General features: G+C 39.5%; 11 non-coding genes across 11 annotated transcripts; all 11 read right to left on the reverse strand.

Annotated features, from left to right (window-relative positions):
* Positions 1–16: 16 nt before the first annotated feature.
* Trnad-guc (transfer RNA aspartic acid (anticodon GUC)) lies at positions 17–88 on the reverse strand. The gene has a single exon. It is a non-coding gene; the product is annotated as a tRNA-Asp (tRNA).
* A 1530-nt stretch (positions 89–1618) lies between these two features.
* On the reverse strand, positions 1619–1690 carry Trnad-guc (transfer RNA aspartic acid (anticodon GUC)). Its single transcript has one exon. It is a non-coding gene; the product is annotated as a tRNA-Asp (tRNA).
* A 1530-nt stretch (positions 1691–3220) lies between these two features.
* On the reverse strand, positions 3221–3292 carry Trnad-guc (transfer RNA aspartic acid (anticodon GUC)). The gene has a single exon. It is a non-coding gene; the product is annotated as a tRNA-Asp (tRNA).
* Positions 3293–4822: 1530 nt separating this feature from the next.
* On the reverse strand, positions 4823–4894 carry Trnad-guc (transfer RNA aspartic acid (anticodon GUC)). Its single transcript has one exon. It is a non-coding gene; the product is annotated as a tRNA-Asp (tRNA).
* A 1530-nt stretch (positions 4895–6424) lies between these two features.
* Positions 6425–6496, reverse strand: Trnad-guc (transfer RNA aspartic acid (anticodon GUC)). Its single transcript has one exon. It is a non-coding gene; the product is annotated as a tRNA-Asp (tRNA).
* A 729-nt stretch (positions 6497–7225) lies between these two features.
* Positions 7226–7297, reverse strand: Trnad-guc (transfer RNA aspartic acid (anticodon GUC)). Its single transcript has one exon. It is a non-coding gene; the product is annotated as a tRNA-Asp (tRNA).
* Positions 7298–8026: 729 nt separating this feature from the next.
* On the reverse strand, positions 8027–8098 carry Trnad-guc (transfer RNA aspartic acid (anticodon GUC)). Its single transcript has one exon. It is a non-coding gene; the product is annotated as a tRNA-Asp (tRNA).
* A 729-nt stretch (positions 8099–8827) lies between these two features.
* Positions 8828–8899, reverse strand: Trnad-guc (transfer RNA aspartic acid (anticodon GUC)). The gene has a single exon. It is a non-coding gene; the product is annotated as a tRNA-Asp (tRNA).
* A 729-nt stretch (positions 8900–9628) lies between these two features.
* On the reverse strand, positions 9629–9700 carry Trnad-guc (transfer RNA aspartic acid (anticodon GUC)). The gene has a single exon. It is a non-coding gene; the product is annotated as a tRNA-Asp (tRNA).
* A 3933-nt stretch (positions 9701–13633) lies between these two features.
* On the reverse strand, positions 13634–13705 carry Trnad-guc (transfer RNA aspartic acid (anticodon GUC)). Its single transcript has one exon. It is a non-coding gene; the product is annotated as a tRNA-Asp (tRNA).
* Positions 13706–16036: 2331 nt separating this feature from the next.
* Positions 16037–16108, reverse strand: Trnad-guc (transfer RNA aspartic acid (anticodon GUC)). Its single transcript has one exon. It is a non-coding gene; the product is annotated as a tRNA-Asp (tRNA).
* Between the last annotated feature and the right edge of the window lie 945 nt (positions 16109–17053).

The following is a 17053-nucleotide window of genomic DNA, read 5'->3' on the forward strand; positions in this document are numbered from 1 at the left end:
AAAATACCGTTAACGTCTCCCCGGCGGGGAATCGAACCCCGGTCTCCCGCGTGACAGGCGGGGATACTCACCACTATACTACCGAGGACTGACGAGAATCCGTCATCAATTTAGCACTTTCATTACAGATAATATATTCCGCTATGTCATTAACTGCTTGCACTTGTTTTCAGATATGAAGTTCAATTGTTTTAATTAAGTACGACTGCTGAATCTTACTGACCAATTTTTCCAGCAATCTCGCTTGCATTCGTTCTAATTCGATAGACGCGAAATATTATGATTCTCTCCACTTCCTAGTTCAGTCATCAATCTTGATGACTTGGCTTCGTCTGTGAGTAAAATGTGTGCGTTGGACAAACGCGATAGTGTATTTGAGACTACGCGTTCGCTATTCGCTTCGCGTAATAAATGTAAGCATAACTTCCTTGAAGAAACGTTTTGTCTTTGTAAATTTTCCGCTTCCCTTTCTTAATATATACATAAGTGTTCTAAAACATTGACCGAAATTGACATGTTGTAGGATCATATTAAATATTATGCAAAGTACAACAGCTGAATTGTTTCAAGAGGCGAGGACTTCAGCTTTATGGTGACCAGTGTTTTGAATGTGTTTGAAAGTAGTGAAAGTATGAAATGTTATGGAACACGGGTCTTTCGATGCGATTACGTGTATGTTTGCGATGATTTTACTGGTAGTCTATGTGAAATGCCCGCTGGAAGAAAAAAGAGGCTAGTCACTCGGGCCTGTCAGGGATATATGCCAGATTTCACGATTCAGTAAAGTTAAAAGAAGAAATAAAAATACCGTTAACGTCTCCCCGGCGGGGAATCGAACCCCGGTCTCCCGCGTGACAGGCGGAGATACTCACCACTATACTACGGAGGACTGACGAGAAACCCTCATCAATTTAGCACTTTCATTACAGATAATATATTCCGCTATGTCATTAACTGCTTGCACTTGTTTTCAGATATGAAGTTCAATTGTTTTAAATAAGTACGACTGCTGAATCTTACTGACAAATTTTTCTAGCAATCTCGCTTGCATTCGTTCTAATTCGATAGACGCGAAATATTATGATTCTCTCCATTTCGTACTTCAGTCATCAATCTTGATGACTTGGCTTCGTCTGTGAGTAAAATGTGTGCGTTGGACAAACGCGATAGTGAATTTGAGACTACGCGTTCGCTATTCGCTTCGCGTAATAAATGTAAGCATAACTTCCTTGAAGAAACGTTTTTCCTTTGTAAATTTTCCGCTTCCCTTTCTTAATATATACATAAGTGTTCTAAAACATTGACCGAAATTGACATGTTGTAGGATCATATTAAATATTATGCAAAGTACAACAGCTGAATTGTTTCAAGAGGCGAGGACTTCAGCTTTATGGAGACCAGTGTTTTGAATGTGTTTGAAAGTAGTGAAAGTATGAAATCTTATGGAACACGGGTCTTTCGATGGGATTACGTGTATGTTTGCGATGATTTTACTAGTAGTCTACGTGAAATGCCCGCTGGAAACAAAAAGAGGCTAGTCACTCGGGCCTGTCAGGGATATATGCCAGATTTCTCGCTTCAGTAAAGTTAAAAGAAGAAATCAAAATACCGTTAACGTCTCCCCGGCGGGGAATCGAACCCCGGTCTCCCGCGTGACAGGCGGGGATACTCACCACTATACTACCGAGGACTGACGAGAATCCGTCATCAATTTAGCACTTTCATTACAGATAATATATTCCGCTATGTCATTAACTGCTTGCACTTGTTTTCAGATATGAAGTTCAATTGTCTTAAATAAGTACGACTGCTGAATCTTACTGACAAGTTTTTCTAGCAATCTCGCTTGCATTCGTTCTAATTCGATAGACGCGAAATATTATGATTCTCTCCACTTCCTACTTCAGTCCTCAATCTTGATGACTTGGCTTCGTCTGTGAGTAAAATGTGTGCGTTGGACAAACGCGATAGTGAATTTGAGACTTCGCGTTCGCTATTCGCTTCGCGTAATAAATGTAAGCATAACTTCCTTGAAGAAACGTTTTGTCTTTGTAAATTTTCCGCTTCCCTTTCTTAATATATACATAAGTGTTCTAAAACATTGACCGAAATTGACATGTTGTAGGATCATATTAAATATTATGCAAAGTACAACAGCTGAATTGTTTCAAGAGGCGAGGACTTCAGCTTTATGGAGACCAGTGTTTTGAATGTGTTTGAAAGTAGTGAAAGTATGAAATCTTATGGAACACGGGTCTTTCGATGGGATTACGTGTATGTTTGCGATGATTTTACTAGTAGTCTACGTGAAATGCCCGCTGGAAACAAAAAGAGGCTAGTCACTCGGGCCTGTCAGGGATATATGCCAAATTTCTCGCTTCAGTAAAGTTAAAAGAAGAAATAAAAATACCGTTAACGTCTCCCCGGCGAGGAATTGAACCCCGGTCTCCCGCGTGACAGGCGGGGATACTCACCACTATACTACGGAGGACTGACGAGAAACCCTCATCAATTTAGCACTTTCATTACAGATAATATATTCCGCTATGTCATTAACTGCTTGCACTTGTTTTCAGATATGAAGTTCAATTGTTTTAAATAAGTACGACTGCTGAATCTTACTGACAAATTTTTCTAGCAATCTCGCTTGCATTCGTTCTAATTCGATAGACGCGAAATATTATGATTCTCTCCATTTCGTACTTCAGTCATCAATCTTGATGACTTGGCTTCGTCTGTGAGTAAAATGTGTGCGTTGGACAAACGCGATAGTGAATTTGAGACTACGCGTTCGCTATTCGCTTCGCGTAATAAATGTAAGCATAACTTCCTTGAAGAAACGTTTTTCCTTTGTAAATTTTCCGCTTCCCTTTCTTAATATATACATAAGTGTTCTAAAACATTGACCGAAATTGACATGTTGTAGGATCATATTAAATATTATGCAAAGTACAACAGCTGAATTGTTTCAAGAGGCGAGGACTTCAGCTTTATGGAGACCAGTGTTTTGAATGTGTTTGAAAGTAGTGAAAGTATGAAATCTTATGGAACACGGGTCTTTCGATGGGATTACGTGTATGTTTGCGATGATTTTACTAGTAGTCTACGTGAAATGCCCGCTGGAAACAAAAAGAGGCTAGTCACTCGGGCCTGTCAGGGATATATGCCAGATTTCTCGCTTCAGTAAAGTTAAAAGAAGAAATCAAAATACCGTTAACGTCTCCCCGGCGGGGAATCGAACCCCGGTCTCCCGCGTGACAGGCGGGGATACTCACCACTATACTACCGAGGACTGACGAGAATCCGTCATCAATTTAGCACTTTCATTACAGATAATATATTCCGCTATGTCATTAACTGCTTGCACTTGTTTTCAGATATGAAGTTCAATTGTCTTAAATAAGTACGACTGCTGAATCTTACTGACAAGTTTTTCTAGCAAACTCGCTTGCATTCGTTCTAATTCGATAGACGCGAAATATTATGATTCTCTCCACTTCCTACTTCAGTCCTCAATCTTGATGACTTGGCTTCGTCTGTGAGTAAAATGTGTGCGTTGGACAAACGCGATAGTGAATTTGAGACTTCGCGTTCGCTATTCGCTTCGCGTAATAAATGTAAGCATAACTTCCTTGAAGAAACGTTTTGTCTTTGTAAATTTTCCGCTTCCCTTTCTTAATATATACATAAGTGTTCTAAAACATTGACCGAAATTGACATGTTGTAGGATCATATTAAATATTATGCAAAGTACAACAGCTGAATTGTTTCAAGAGGCGAGGACTTCAGCTTTATGGTGACCAGTGTTTTGAATGTGTTTGAAAGTAGTGAAAGTATGAAATCTTATGGAACACGGGTCTTTCGATGCGATTACTTGTATGTTTGCGATGATTTTACTGGTAGTCTATGTGAAATGCCCGCTGGAAGAAAAAAGAGGCTAGTCACTCGGGCCTGTCAGGGATATATGCCAGATTTCACGCTTCAGTAAAGTTAAAAGAAGAAATAAAAATACCATTAAAGTCTCCACGGCGGGGAATCGAACACCGGTCTCCCGCGTGACAGGCGTGGATACTCACCACTATACTACCGAGGACTGCCGAGAAACAGTCATCAATTTAGCACTTTCATTACAGATAATATATTCCGCTATGTCATTAACTGCTTGCACTTGTTTTCAGATATGAAGTTCAATTGTTTTAAATAAGTACGACTGCTGAATCTTACTGACCAATTTTTCCAGCAATCTCGCTTGCATTCGTTCTAATTCGATAGACGCGAAATATTATGATTCTCTTCACTTCGTAGTTCAGTCATCAATCTTGATGACTTGGCTTCGTCTGTGAGTAAAATGTGTGCGTTGGACAAACGCGATAGTGAATTTGAGACTTCGCGTTCGCTATTCGCTTCGCGTAATAAATGTAAGCATAACTTCCTTGAAGAAACGTTTTTCCTTTGTAAATTTTCCGCTTCCCTTTCTTAATATATACATAAGTGTTCTAAAACATTGACCGAAATTGACATGTTGTAGGATCATATTAAATATTATGCAAAGTACAACAGCTGAATTGTTTCAAGAGGCGAGGACTTCAGCTTTATGGAGACCAGTGTTTTGAATGTGTTTGAAAGTAGTGAAAGTATGAAATCTTATGGAACACGGGTCTTTCGATGGGATTACGTGTATGTTTGCGATGATTTTACTAGTAGTCTACGTGAAATGCCCGCTGGAAACAAAAAGAGGCTAGTCACTCGGGCCTGTCAGGGATATATGCCAGATTTCTCGCTTCAGTAAAGTTAAAAGAAGAAATCAAAATACCGTTAACGTCTCCCCGGCGGGGAATCGAACCCCGGTCTCCCGCGTGACAGGCGGGGATACTCACCACTATACTACCGAGGACTGACGAGAATCCGTCATCAATTTAGCACTTTCATTACAGATAATATATTCCGCTATGTCATTAACTGCTTGCACTTGTTTTCAGATATGAAGTTCAATTGTTTTAAATAAGTACGACTGCTGAATCTTACTGACCAATTTTTCCAGCAATCTCGCTTGCATTCGTTCTAATTCGATAGACGCGAAATATTATGATTCTCTTCACTTCCTAGTTCAGTCATCAATCTTGATGACTTGGCTTCGTCTGTGAGTAAAATGTGTGCGTTGGACAAACGCGATAGTGAATTTGAGACTTCGCGTTCGCTATTCGCTTCCCGTAATAAATGTAAGCATAACTTCCTTGAAGAAACGTTTTGTCTTTGTAAATTTTCCGCTTCCATTTCCTAATATATGAATAAGTGTTCAAAAACATTGTCTGAAATTGACATGTTGTAGGATCATATTAAATATTATGCAAATTACAACAGCTGAATTGTTTCAAGAGGCGAGGACTTCAGCTTTATGGAGACCAGTGTTTTGAATGTGTTTGAAAGTAGTGAAAGCATGATATCTTATGGAACACGGGTCTTTCGATGGGATTACGTGAATGTTTGCGATGATTTTACTAGTAGTCTATGTGAAATGCCCGCTGGAAGCAAAAAGAGGCTAGTCACTCGGGCCTGTCAGGGATATATGCCAGATTTCTCGCTTCAGGAAAGTTAAAAGAAGAAATAAATATACCGTTAACATCTCCCCGGCGGGGAATCGAACCCCGGTCTACCGCGTGACAAGCGGGGATACTCACCACTATACTACCGAGGACTGACGAGAAACCGTCATCAATTTAGCACTTTCATTACAGATAATATATTCCTCTATGTCATTAACTGCTTGCACTTGTTTTCAGATATGAAGTTCAATTGTCTTAAATAAGTACGACTGCTGAATCTTACTGACAAGTTTTTCTAGCAATCTCGCTTGCATTCGTTCTAATTCGAAAGACGCGAAATATTATGATTCTCACCAATTCCTACTTCAGTCCTCAATCTTGATGACTTGGCTTCGTCTGTGAGTAAAATGTGTGCGTTGGACAAACGCGATAGTGAATTTGAGACTTCGCGTTCGCTATTCGCTTCGCGTAATAAATGTAAGCATAACTTCCTTGAAGAAACGTTTTGTCTTTGTAAATCTTCCGCTTCCCTTTCTTAATATATACATAAGTGTTCTAAAACATTGACCGAAATTGACATGTTGTAGGATCATATTAAATATTATGCAAAGTACAACAGCTGAATTGTTTCAAGAGGCGAGGACTTCAGCTTTATGGAGACCAGTGTTTTGAATGTGTTTGAAAGTAGTGAAAGTATGAAATCTTATGGAACACGGGTCTTTCGATGGGATTACGTGTACGTTTGCGATGATTTTACTAGTAGTCTATGTGAAATGCCCGCTGGAAGCAAAAAGAGGCTAGTCACTCGGGCCTGTCAGGGATATATGCCAGATTTCTCGCTTCAGTAAAGTTAAAAGAAGAAATAAAAATACCGTTAACGTCTCCCCGGCGGGGAATCGAACCCCGGTCTCCCGCGTGACAGGCGGGGATACTCACCACTATACTACCGAGGACTGACGAGAAACCGTCATCAATTTAGCACTTTCATTACAGATAATATATTCCGCTATGTCATTAACTGCTTGCACTTGTTTTCAGATATGAAGTTCAATTATTTTAAATAAGTACGACTGCTGAATCTTACTGACCAATTTTTCCAGCAATCTCGCTTGCATTCGTTCTAATTCGATAGACGCGAAATATTATGATTCTCTTCACTTCCTAGTTCAGTCATCAATCTTGATGACTTGGCTTCGTCTGTGAGTAAAATGTGTGCGTTGGACAAACGCGATAGTGAATTTGAGACTTCGCGTTCGCTATTCGCTTCGCGTAATAAATGTAAGCATAACTTCCTTGAAGAAACGTTTTGTCTTTGTAAATCTTCCGCTTCCCTTTCTTAATATATACATAAGTGTTCTAAAACATTGACCGAAATTGACATGTTGTAGGATCATATTAAATATTATGCAAAGTACAACAGCTGAATTGTTTCAAGAGGCGAGGACTTTAGCTTTATGGAGACCAGTGTTTTGAATGTGTTTGAAAGTAGTGAAAGTATGAAATGTTATGGAACACGGGTCTTTCGATGGGATTACGTGTATGTTTGCGATGATTTTAATAGTAGTCTATGTGAAATGCCCGCCGGAAGAAAAAGGAGGCTAGTCACTCGGGCCTGTCAGGGATATATGCCAGATTTCTCGCTTCAGTAAAGTTAAAAGAAGAAATAAAAATACCGTTAACGTCTCCCCGGCGGGGAATCGAACCCCGGTCTCCCGCGTGACAGGCGGGGATACTCACCACTATACTACCGAGGACTGCCGAGAAACAGTCATCAATTTAGCACTTTCATTACAGATAATATATTCCGCTATGTCATTAACTGCTTGCACTTGTTTTCAGATATGATGTTCAATTGTCTTAAATAAGTACGTCTGCTGAATCTTACTGACAAGTTTTTCTAGCAATCTCGCTTGCATTCGTTCTAATTCGATAGACGCGAAATATTATGATTCTCTCCACTTCCTACTTCAGTCATCAATCTTGATGACTTGGCTTCGTCTGTGAGTAAAATGTGTGCGTTGGACAAACGCGATAGTGAATTTGAGACTTCGCGTTCGCTATTCGCTTCGCGTAATAAATGTAAGCATAACTTCCTTGAAGAAACGTTTTGTCTTTGTAAATTTTCCGCTTCCCTTTCCTAATATATGAATAAGTGTTCAAAAACATTGTCTGAAATTGACATGTTGTAGGATCATATTAAATATTATGCAAATTACAACAGCTGAATTGTTTCAAGAGGCGAGGACTTCAGCTTTATGGAGACCAGTGTTTTGAATGTGTTTGAAAGTAGTGAAAGCATGAAATCTTATGGAACACGGGTCTTTCGATGGGATTACGTGAATGTTTGCGATGATTTTACTAGTAGTCTATGTGAAATGCCCGCTGGAATCAAAAAGAGGCTAGTCACTCGGGCCTGTCAGGGATATATGCCAGATTTCTCGCTTCAGGAAAGTTAAAAGAAGAAATAAAAATACCGTTAACGTCTCCCCGGCGGGGAATCGAACCCCGGTCTCCCGCGTGACAGGCGGGGATACTCACCACTATACTACCGAGGACTGACGTGAAACAGTCATCAATTTAGCACTTTCATTACAGATAATATATTCCGCTATGTCATTAACTGCTTGCACTTGTTTTTAGATATGAAGTTCAATTGTTTTAAATAAGTACGACTGCTGAATCTTACTGACAAGTTTTTCTAGCAATCTCGCTTGCATTCGTTCTAATTCAATAGACGCGAAATATTATGATTCTCTCCAATTCCTACTTCATTCATTAATCTTGATGACTTGGCTTCGTCTATGAGTAAAATGTGTGCGTTGGACAAACGCGATAGTGAATTTGAGACTTCGCGTTCGCTATTCGCTTCGCGTAATAAATGTAAGCATAACTTCCTTGAAGAAACGTTTTGTCTTTGTAAATCTTCCGCTTCCCTTTCTTAATATATACATAAGTGTTCTAAAACATTGACCGAAATTGACATGTTGTAGGATCATATTAAATATTATGCAAAGTACAACAGCTGAATTGTTTCAAGAGGCGAGGACTTTAGCTTTATGGAGACCAGTGTTTTGAATGTGTTTGAAAGTAGTGAAAGTATGAAATGTTATGGAACACGGGTCTTTCGATGGGATTACGTGTATGTTTGCGATGATTTTAATAGTAGTCTATGTGAAATGCCCGCCGGAAGAAAAAGGAGGCTAGTCACTCGGGCCTGTCAGGGATATATGCCAGATTTCTCGCTTCAGTAAAGTTAAAAGAAGAAATAAAAATACCGTTAACGTCTCCCCGGCGGGGAATCGAACCCCGGTCTCCCGCGTGACAGGCGGGGATACTCACCACTATACTACCGAGGACTGCCGAGAAACAGTCATCAATTTAGCACTTTCATTACAGATAATATATTCCGCTATGTCATTAACTGCTTGCACTTGTTTTCAGATATGATGTTCAATTGTCTTAAATAAGTACGTCTGCTGAATCTTACTGACAAGTTTTTCTAGCAATCTCGCTTGCATTCGTTCTAATTCGATAGACGCGAAATATTATGATTCTCTCCACTTCCTACTTCAGTCATCAATCTTGATGACTTGGCTTCGTCTGTGAGTAAAATGTGTGCGTTGGACAAACGCGATAGTGAATTTGAGACTTCGCGTTCGCTATTCGCTTCGCGTAATAAATGTAAGCATAACTTCCTTGAAGAAACGTTTTGTCTTTGTAAATTTTCCGCTTCCCTTTCCTAATATATGAATAAGTGTTCAAAAACATTGTCTGAAATTGACATGTTGTAGGATCATATTAAATATTATGCAAATTACAACAGCTGAATTGTTTCAAGAGGCGAGGACTTCAGCTTTATGGAGACCAGTGTTTTGAATGTGTTTGAAAGTAGTGAAAGCATGAAATCTTATGGAACACGGGTCTTTCGATGGGATTACGTGAATGTTTGCGATGATTTTACTAGTAGTCTATGTGAAATGCCCGCTGGAAGCAAAAAGAGGCTAGTCACTCGGGCCTGTCAGGGATATATGCCAGATTTCTCGCTTCAGGAAAGTTAAAAGAAGAAATAAAAATACCGTTAACGTCTCCCCGGCGGGGAATCGAACCCCGGTCTCCCGCGTGACAGGCGGGGATACTCACCACTATACTACCGAGGACTGACGTGAAACAGTCATCAATTTAGCACTTTCATTACAGATAATATATTCCGCTATGTCATTAACTGCTTGCACTTGTTTTTAGATATGAAGTTCAATTGTTTTAAATAAGTACGACTGCTGAATCTTACTGACAAGTTTTTCTAGCAATCTCGCTTGCATTCGTTCTAATTCAATAGACGCGAAATATTATGATTCTCTCCAATTCCTACTTCATTCATTAATCTTGATGACTTGGCTTCGTCTATGAGTAAAATGTGTGCGTTGGACAAACGCGATAGTGAATTTGAGACTTCGCGTTCGCTATTCGCTTCGCGTAATAAATGTAAGCATAACTTCCTTGAAGAAACGTTTTGTCTTTGTAAATCTTCCGCTTCCCTTTCTTAATATATACATAAGTGTTCTAAAACATTGACCGAAATTGACATGTTGTAGGATCATATTAAATATTATGCAAAGTACAACAGCTGAATTGTTTCAAGAGGCGAGGACTTCAGCTTTATGGTGACCAGAGTTTTGAATGTGTTTGAAAGTAGTGAAAGCATGAAATCTTATGGAACACGGGTCTTTCGATGGGATTACGTGAATGTTTGCGATGATTTTACTAGTAGTCTATGTGAAATGCCCGCTGGAAGCAAAAAGAGGCTAGTCACTCGGGCCTGTCAGGGATATATGCCAGATTTCTCGCTTCAGGAAAGTTAAAAGAAGAAATAAATATACCGTTAACATCTCCCCGGCGGGGAATCGAACCCCGGTCTCCCGCGTGACAAGCGGGGATACTCACCACTATACTACCGAGGACTGACGAGAAACCGTCATCAATTTAGCACTTTCATTACAGATAATATATTCCGCTATGTCATTAACTGCTTGCACGTGTTTTCAGATATAAAGTTCAATTGTTTTAAATAAGTACGACTGCTGAATCTTACTGACAAGTTTTTCTAGCAATCTCGCTTGCATTCGTTCTAATTCAATAGACACGAAATATTATGATTCTCTCCAATTCCTACTTCAGTCATCAATCTTGATGACTTGGCTTCGTCTGTGAGTAAAATGTGTGCGTTGGACAAACGCGATAGTGAATTTGAGACTTCGCGTTCGCTATTCGCTTCGCGTAATAAATGTAAGCATAACTTCCTTGAAGAAACGTTTTGTCTTTGTAAATCTTCCGCTTCCCTTTCTTAATATATACATAAGTGTTCTAAAACATTGACCGAAATTGACATGTTGTAGGATCATATTAAATATTATGCAAAGTACAACAGCTGAATTGTTTCAAGAGGCGAGGACTTTAGCTTTATGGAGACCAGTGTTTTGAATGTGTTTGAAAGTAGTGAAAGTATGAAATGTTATGGAACACGGGTCTTTCGATGGGATTACGTGTATGTTTGCGATGATTTTAATAGTAGTCTATGTGAAATGCCCGCCGGAAGAAAAAGGAGGCTAGTCACTCGGGCCTGTCAGGGATATATGCCAGATTTCTCGCTTCAGTAAAGTTAAAAGAAGAAATAAAAATACCGTTAACGTCTCCCCGGCGGGGAATCGAACCCCGGTCTCCCGCGTGACAAGCGGGGATACTCACCACTATACTACCGAGGACTGCCGAGAAACAGTCATCAATTTAGCACTTTCATTACAGATAATATATTCCGCTATGTCATTAACTGCTTGCACTTGTTTTCAGATATGATGTTCAATTGTCTTAAATAAGTACGTCTGCTGAATCTTACTGACAAGTTTTTCTAGCAATCTCGCTTGCATTCGTTCTAATTCGATAGACGCGAAATATTATGATTCTCTCCACTTCCTACTTCAGTCATCAATCTTGATGACTTGGCTTCGTCTGTGAGTAAAATGTGTGCGTTGGACAAACGCGATAGTGAATTTGAGACTTCGCGTTCGCTATTCGCTTCGCGTAATAAATGTAAGCATAACTTCCTTGAAGAAACGTTTTGTCTTTGTAAATTTTCCGCTTCCCTTTCCTAATATATGAATAAGTGTTCAAAAACATTGTCTGAAATTGACATGTTGTAGGATCATATTAAATATTATGCAAATTACAACAGCTGAATTGTTTCAAGAGGCGAGGACTTCAGCTTTATGGAGACCAGTGTTTTGAATGTGTTTGAAAGTAGTGAAAGCATGAAATCTTATGGAACACGGGTCTTTCGATGGGATTACGTGAATGTTTGCGATGATTTTACTAGTAGTCTATGTGAAATGCCCGCTGGAATCAAAAAGAGGCTAGTCACTCGGGCCTGTCAGGGATATATGCCAGATTTCTCGCTTCAGGAAAGTTAAAAGAAGAAATAAAAATACCGTTAACGTCTCCCCGGCGGGGAATCGAACCCCGGTCTCCCGCGTGACAGGCGGGGATTCTCACCACTATACTACCGAGGACTGACGTGAAACAGTCATCAATTTAGCACTTTCATTACAGATAATATATTCCGCTATGTCATTAACTGCTTGCACTTGTTTTTAGATATGAAGTTCAATTGTTTTAAATAAGTACGACTGCTGAATCTTACTGACAAGTTTTTCTAGCAATCTCGCTTGCATTCGTTCTAATTCAATAGACGCGAAATATTATGATTCTCTCCAATTCCTACTTCATTCATTAATCTTGATGACTTGGCTTCGTCTATGAGTAAAATGTGTGCGTTGGACAAACGCGATAGTGAATTTGAGACTTCGCGTTCGCTATTCGCTTCGCGTAATAAATGTAAGCATAACTTCCTTGAAGAAACGTTTTGTCTTTGTAAATCTTCCGCTTCCCTTTCTTAATATATACATAAGTGTTCTAAAACATTGACCGAAATTGACATGTTGTAGGATCATATTAAATATTATGCAAAGTACAACAGCTGAATTGTTTCAAGAGGCGAGGACTTCAGCTTTATGGTGACCAGAGTTTTGAATGTGTTTGAAAGTAGTGAAAGCATGAAATCTTATGGAACACGGGTCTTTCGATGGGATTACGTGAATGTTTGCGATGATTTTACTAGTAGTCTATGTGAAATGCCCGCTGGAAGCAAAAAGAGGCTAGTCACTCGGGCCTGTCAGGGATATATGCCAGATTTCTCGCTTCAGGAAAGTTAAAAGAAGAAATAAATATACCGTTAACATCTCCCCGGCGGGGAATCGAACCCCGGTCTCCCGCGTGACAAGCGGGGACACTCACCACTATACTACCGAGGACTGACGAGAAACCGTCATCAATTTAGCACTTTCATTACAGATAATATATTCCGCTATGTCATTAACTGCTTGCACTTGTTTTCAGATATAAAGTTCAATTGTTTTAAATAAGTACGACTGCTGAATCTTACTGACAAGTTTTTCTAGCAATCTCGCTTGCATTCGTTCTAATTCAATAGACACGAAATATTATGATTCTCTCCAATTCCTACTTCAGTCATCAATCTTGATGACTTGGCTTCGTCTGTGAGTAAAATGTGTGCGTTGGACAAACGCGATAGTGAATTTAAGACTACGCGTTCGCTATTCGCTTCGCGTAATGAATGTAAGCATAACTTCCTTGAAGAAACGTTTTGTTTTTGTAAATCTTCCGCTTCCCTTTCTTAATATATACATAAGTGTTCTAAAACATTGACCGAAATTGACATGTTGTAGGATCATATTAAATATTATGCAAAGTACAACAGCTGAATTGTTTCAAGAGGCGAGGACTTTAGCTTTATGGAGACCAGTGTTTTGAATGTGTTTGAAAGTAGTGAAAGTATGAAATGTTATGGAACACGGGTCTTTCGATGGGATTACGTGTATGTTTGCGATGATTTTAATAGTAGTCTATGTGAAATGCCCGCCGGAAGAAAAAGGAGGCTAGTCACTCGGGCCTGTCAGGGATATATGCCAGATTTCTCGCTTCAGTAAAGTTAAAAGAAGAAATAAAAATACCGTTAACGTCTCCCCGGCGGGGAATCGAACCCCGGTCTCCCGCGTGACAGGCGGGGATACTCACCACTATACTACCGAGGACTGCCGAGAAACAGACATCAATTTAGCACTTTCATTACAGATAATATATTCCGCTATGTCATTAACTGCTTGCACTTGTTTTCAGATATGATGTTCAATTGTCTTAAATAAGTACGTCTGCTGAATCTTACTGACAAGTTTTTCTAGCAATCTCGCTTGCATTCGTTCTAATTCGATAGACGCGAAATATTATGATTCTCTCCACTTCCTACTTCAGTCATCAATCTTGATGACTTGGCTTCGTCTGTGAGTAAAATGTGTGCGTTGGACAAACGCGATAGTGAATTTGAGACTTCGCGTTCGCTATTCGCTTCGCGTAATAAATGTAAGCATAACTTCCTTGAAGAAACGTTTTGTCTTTGTAAATTTTCCGCTTCCCTTTCCTAATATATGAATAAGTGTTCAAAAACATTGTCTGAAATTGACATGTTGTAGGATCATATTAAATATTATGCAAATTACAACAGCTGAATTGTTTCAAGAGGCGAGGACTTCAGCTTTATGGAGACCAGTGTTTTGAATGTGTTTGAAAGTAGTGAAAGTATGAAATGTTATGGAACACGGGTCTTTCGATGGGATTACGTGTATGTTTGCGATGATTTTAATAGTAGTCTATGTGAAATGCCCGCCGGAAGAAGAAGGAGGCTAGTCACTCGGGCCTGTCAGGGATATATGCCAGATTTCTCGCTTCAGTAAAGTTAAAAGAAGAAATAAAAATACCGTTAACGTCTCCCCGGCGGGGAATCGAACCCCGGTCTCCCGCGTGACGGGCGGGGATACTCACCACTATACTACCGAGGACTGCCGAGAAACAGTCATCAATTTAGCACTTTCATTACAGATAATATATTCCGCTATGTCATTAACTGCTTGCACTTGTTTTCAGATATGATGTTCAATTGTCTTATATAAGTACGTCTGCTGAATCTTACTGACAAGTTTTTCTAGCAATCTCGCTTGCATTCGTTCTAATTCAATAGACGCGAAATATTATGATTCTCTCCAATTCCTACTTCATTCATTAATCTTGATGACTTGGCTTCGTCTATGAGTAAAATGTGTGCGTTGGACAAACGCGATAGTGAATTTGAGACTTCGCGTTCGCTATTCGCTTCGCGTTATAAATGTAAGCATAACTTCCTTGAAGAAACGTTTTGTCTTTGTAAATCTTCCGCTTCCCTTTCTTAATATATACATAAGTGTTCTAAAACATTGACCGAAATTGACATGTTGTAGGATCATATTAAATATTATGCAAAGTACAACAGCTGAATTGTTTCAAGAGGCGAGGACTTCAGCTTTATGGTGACCAGAGTTTTGAATGTGTTTGAAAGTAGTGAAAGCATGAAATCTTATGGAACACGGGTCTTTCGATGGGATTACGTGAATGTTTGCGATGATTTTACTAGTAGTCTATGTGAAATGCCCGCTGGAAGCAAAAAGAGGCTAGTCACTCGGGCCTGTCAGGGATATATGCCAGATTTCTCGCTTCAGGAAAGTTAAAAGAAGAAATAAATATACCGTTAACATCTCCCCGGCGGGGAATCGAACCCCGGTCTCCCGCGTGACAAGCGGGGACACTCACCACTATACTACCGAGGACTGACGAGAAACCGTCATCAATTTAGCACTTTCATTACAGATAATATATTCCGCTATGTCATTAACTGCTTGCACTTGTTTTCAGATATAAAGTTCAATTGTGTTAAATAAGTACGACTGCTGAATCTTACTGACAAGTTTTTCTAGCAATCTCGCTTGCATTCGTTCTAATTCAATAGACACGAAATATTATGATTCTCTCCAATTCCTACTTCAGTCATCAATCTTGATGACTTGGCTTCGTCTGTGAGTAAAATGTGTGCGTTGGACAAACGCGATAGTGAATTTAAGACTACGCGTTCGCTATTCGCTTCGCGTAATGAATGTAAGCATAACTTCCTTGAAGAAACGTTTTGTTTTTGTAAATCTTCCGCTTCCCTTTCTTAATATATACATAAGTGTTCTAAAACATTGACCGAAATTGACATGTTGTAGGATCATATTAAATATTATGCAAAGTACAACAGCTGAATTGTTTCAAGAGGCGAGGACTTTAGCTTTATGGAGACCAGTGTTTTGAATGTGTTTGAAAGTAGTGAAAGTATGAAATGTTATGGAACACGGGTCTTTCGATGGGATTACGTGTATGTTTGCGATGATTTTAATAGTAGTCTATGTGAAATGCCCGCCGGAAGAAAAAGGAGGCTAGTCACTCGGGCCTGTCAGGGATATATGCCAGATTTCTCGCTTCAGTAAAGTTAAAAGAAGAAATAAAAATACCGTTAACGTCTCCCCGGCGGGGAATCGAACCCCGGTCTCCCGCGTGACAGGCGGGGATACTCACCACTATACTACCGAGGACTGCCGAGAAACAGACATCAATTTAGCACTTTCATTACAGATAATATATTCCGCTATGTCATTAACTGCTTGCACTTGTTTTCAGATATGATGTTCAATTGTCTTAAATAAGTACGTCTGCTGAATCTTACTGACAAGTTTTTCTAGCAATCTCGCTTGCATTCGTTCTAATTCGATAGACGCGAAATATTATGATTCTCTCCACTTCCTACTTCAGTCATCAATCTTGATGACTTGGCTTCGTCTGTGAGTAAAATGTGTGCGTTGGACAAACGCGATAGTGAATTTGAGACTTCGCGTTCGCTATTCGCTTCGCGTAATAAATGTAAGCATAACTTCCTTGAAGAAACGTTTTGTCTTTGTAAATTTTCCGCTTCCCTTTCCTAATATATGAATAAGTGTTCAAAAACATTGTCTGAAATTGACATGTTGTAGGATCATATTAAATATTATGCAAATTACAACAGCTGAATTGTTTCAAGAGGCGAGGACTTCAGCTTTATGGAGACCAGTGTTTTGAATGTGTTTGAAAGTAGTGAAAGCATGAAATCTTATGGAACACGGGTCTTTCGATGGGATTACGTGAATGTTTGCGATGATTTTACTAGTAGTCTATGTGAAATGCCCGCTGGAAGCAAAAAGAGGCTAGTCACTCGGGCCTGTCAGGGATATATGCCAGATTTCTCGCTTCAGGAAAGTTAAAAGAAGAAATAAATATACCGTTAACATCACCCCGGCGGGGAATCGAACCCCGGTCTCCCGCGTGACAAGCGGGGATACTCACCACTATACTACCGAGGACTGACGAGAAACCGTCATCAATTTAGCACTTTCATTACAGATAATATATTCCGCTATGTCATTAACTGCTTGCACTTGTTTTCAGATATGAAGTTCAATTGTTTTAAATAAGTACGACTGCTGAATCTTACTGACAAGTTTTTC

The sequence above is a fragment of the Octopus bimaculoides genome, chromosome 6 (assembly GCF_046866305.1).
Source record: "Octopus bimaculoides isolate indiv1 chromosome 6, ASM4686630v1, whole genome shotgun sequence".
NCBI classification, from domain to species: Eukaryota; Metazoa; Mollusca; class Cephalopoda; order Octopoda; family Octopodidae; genus Octopus; species Octopus bimaculoides.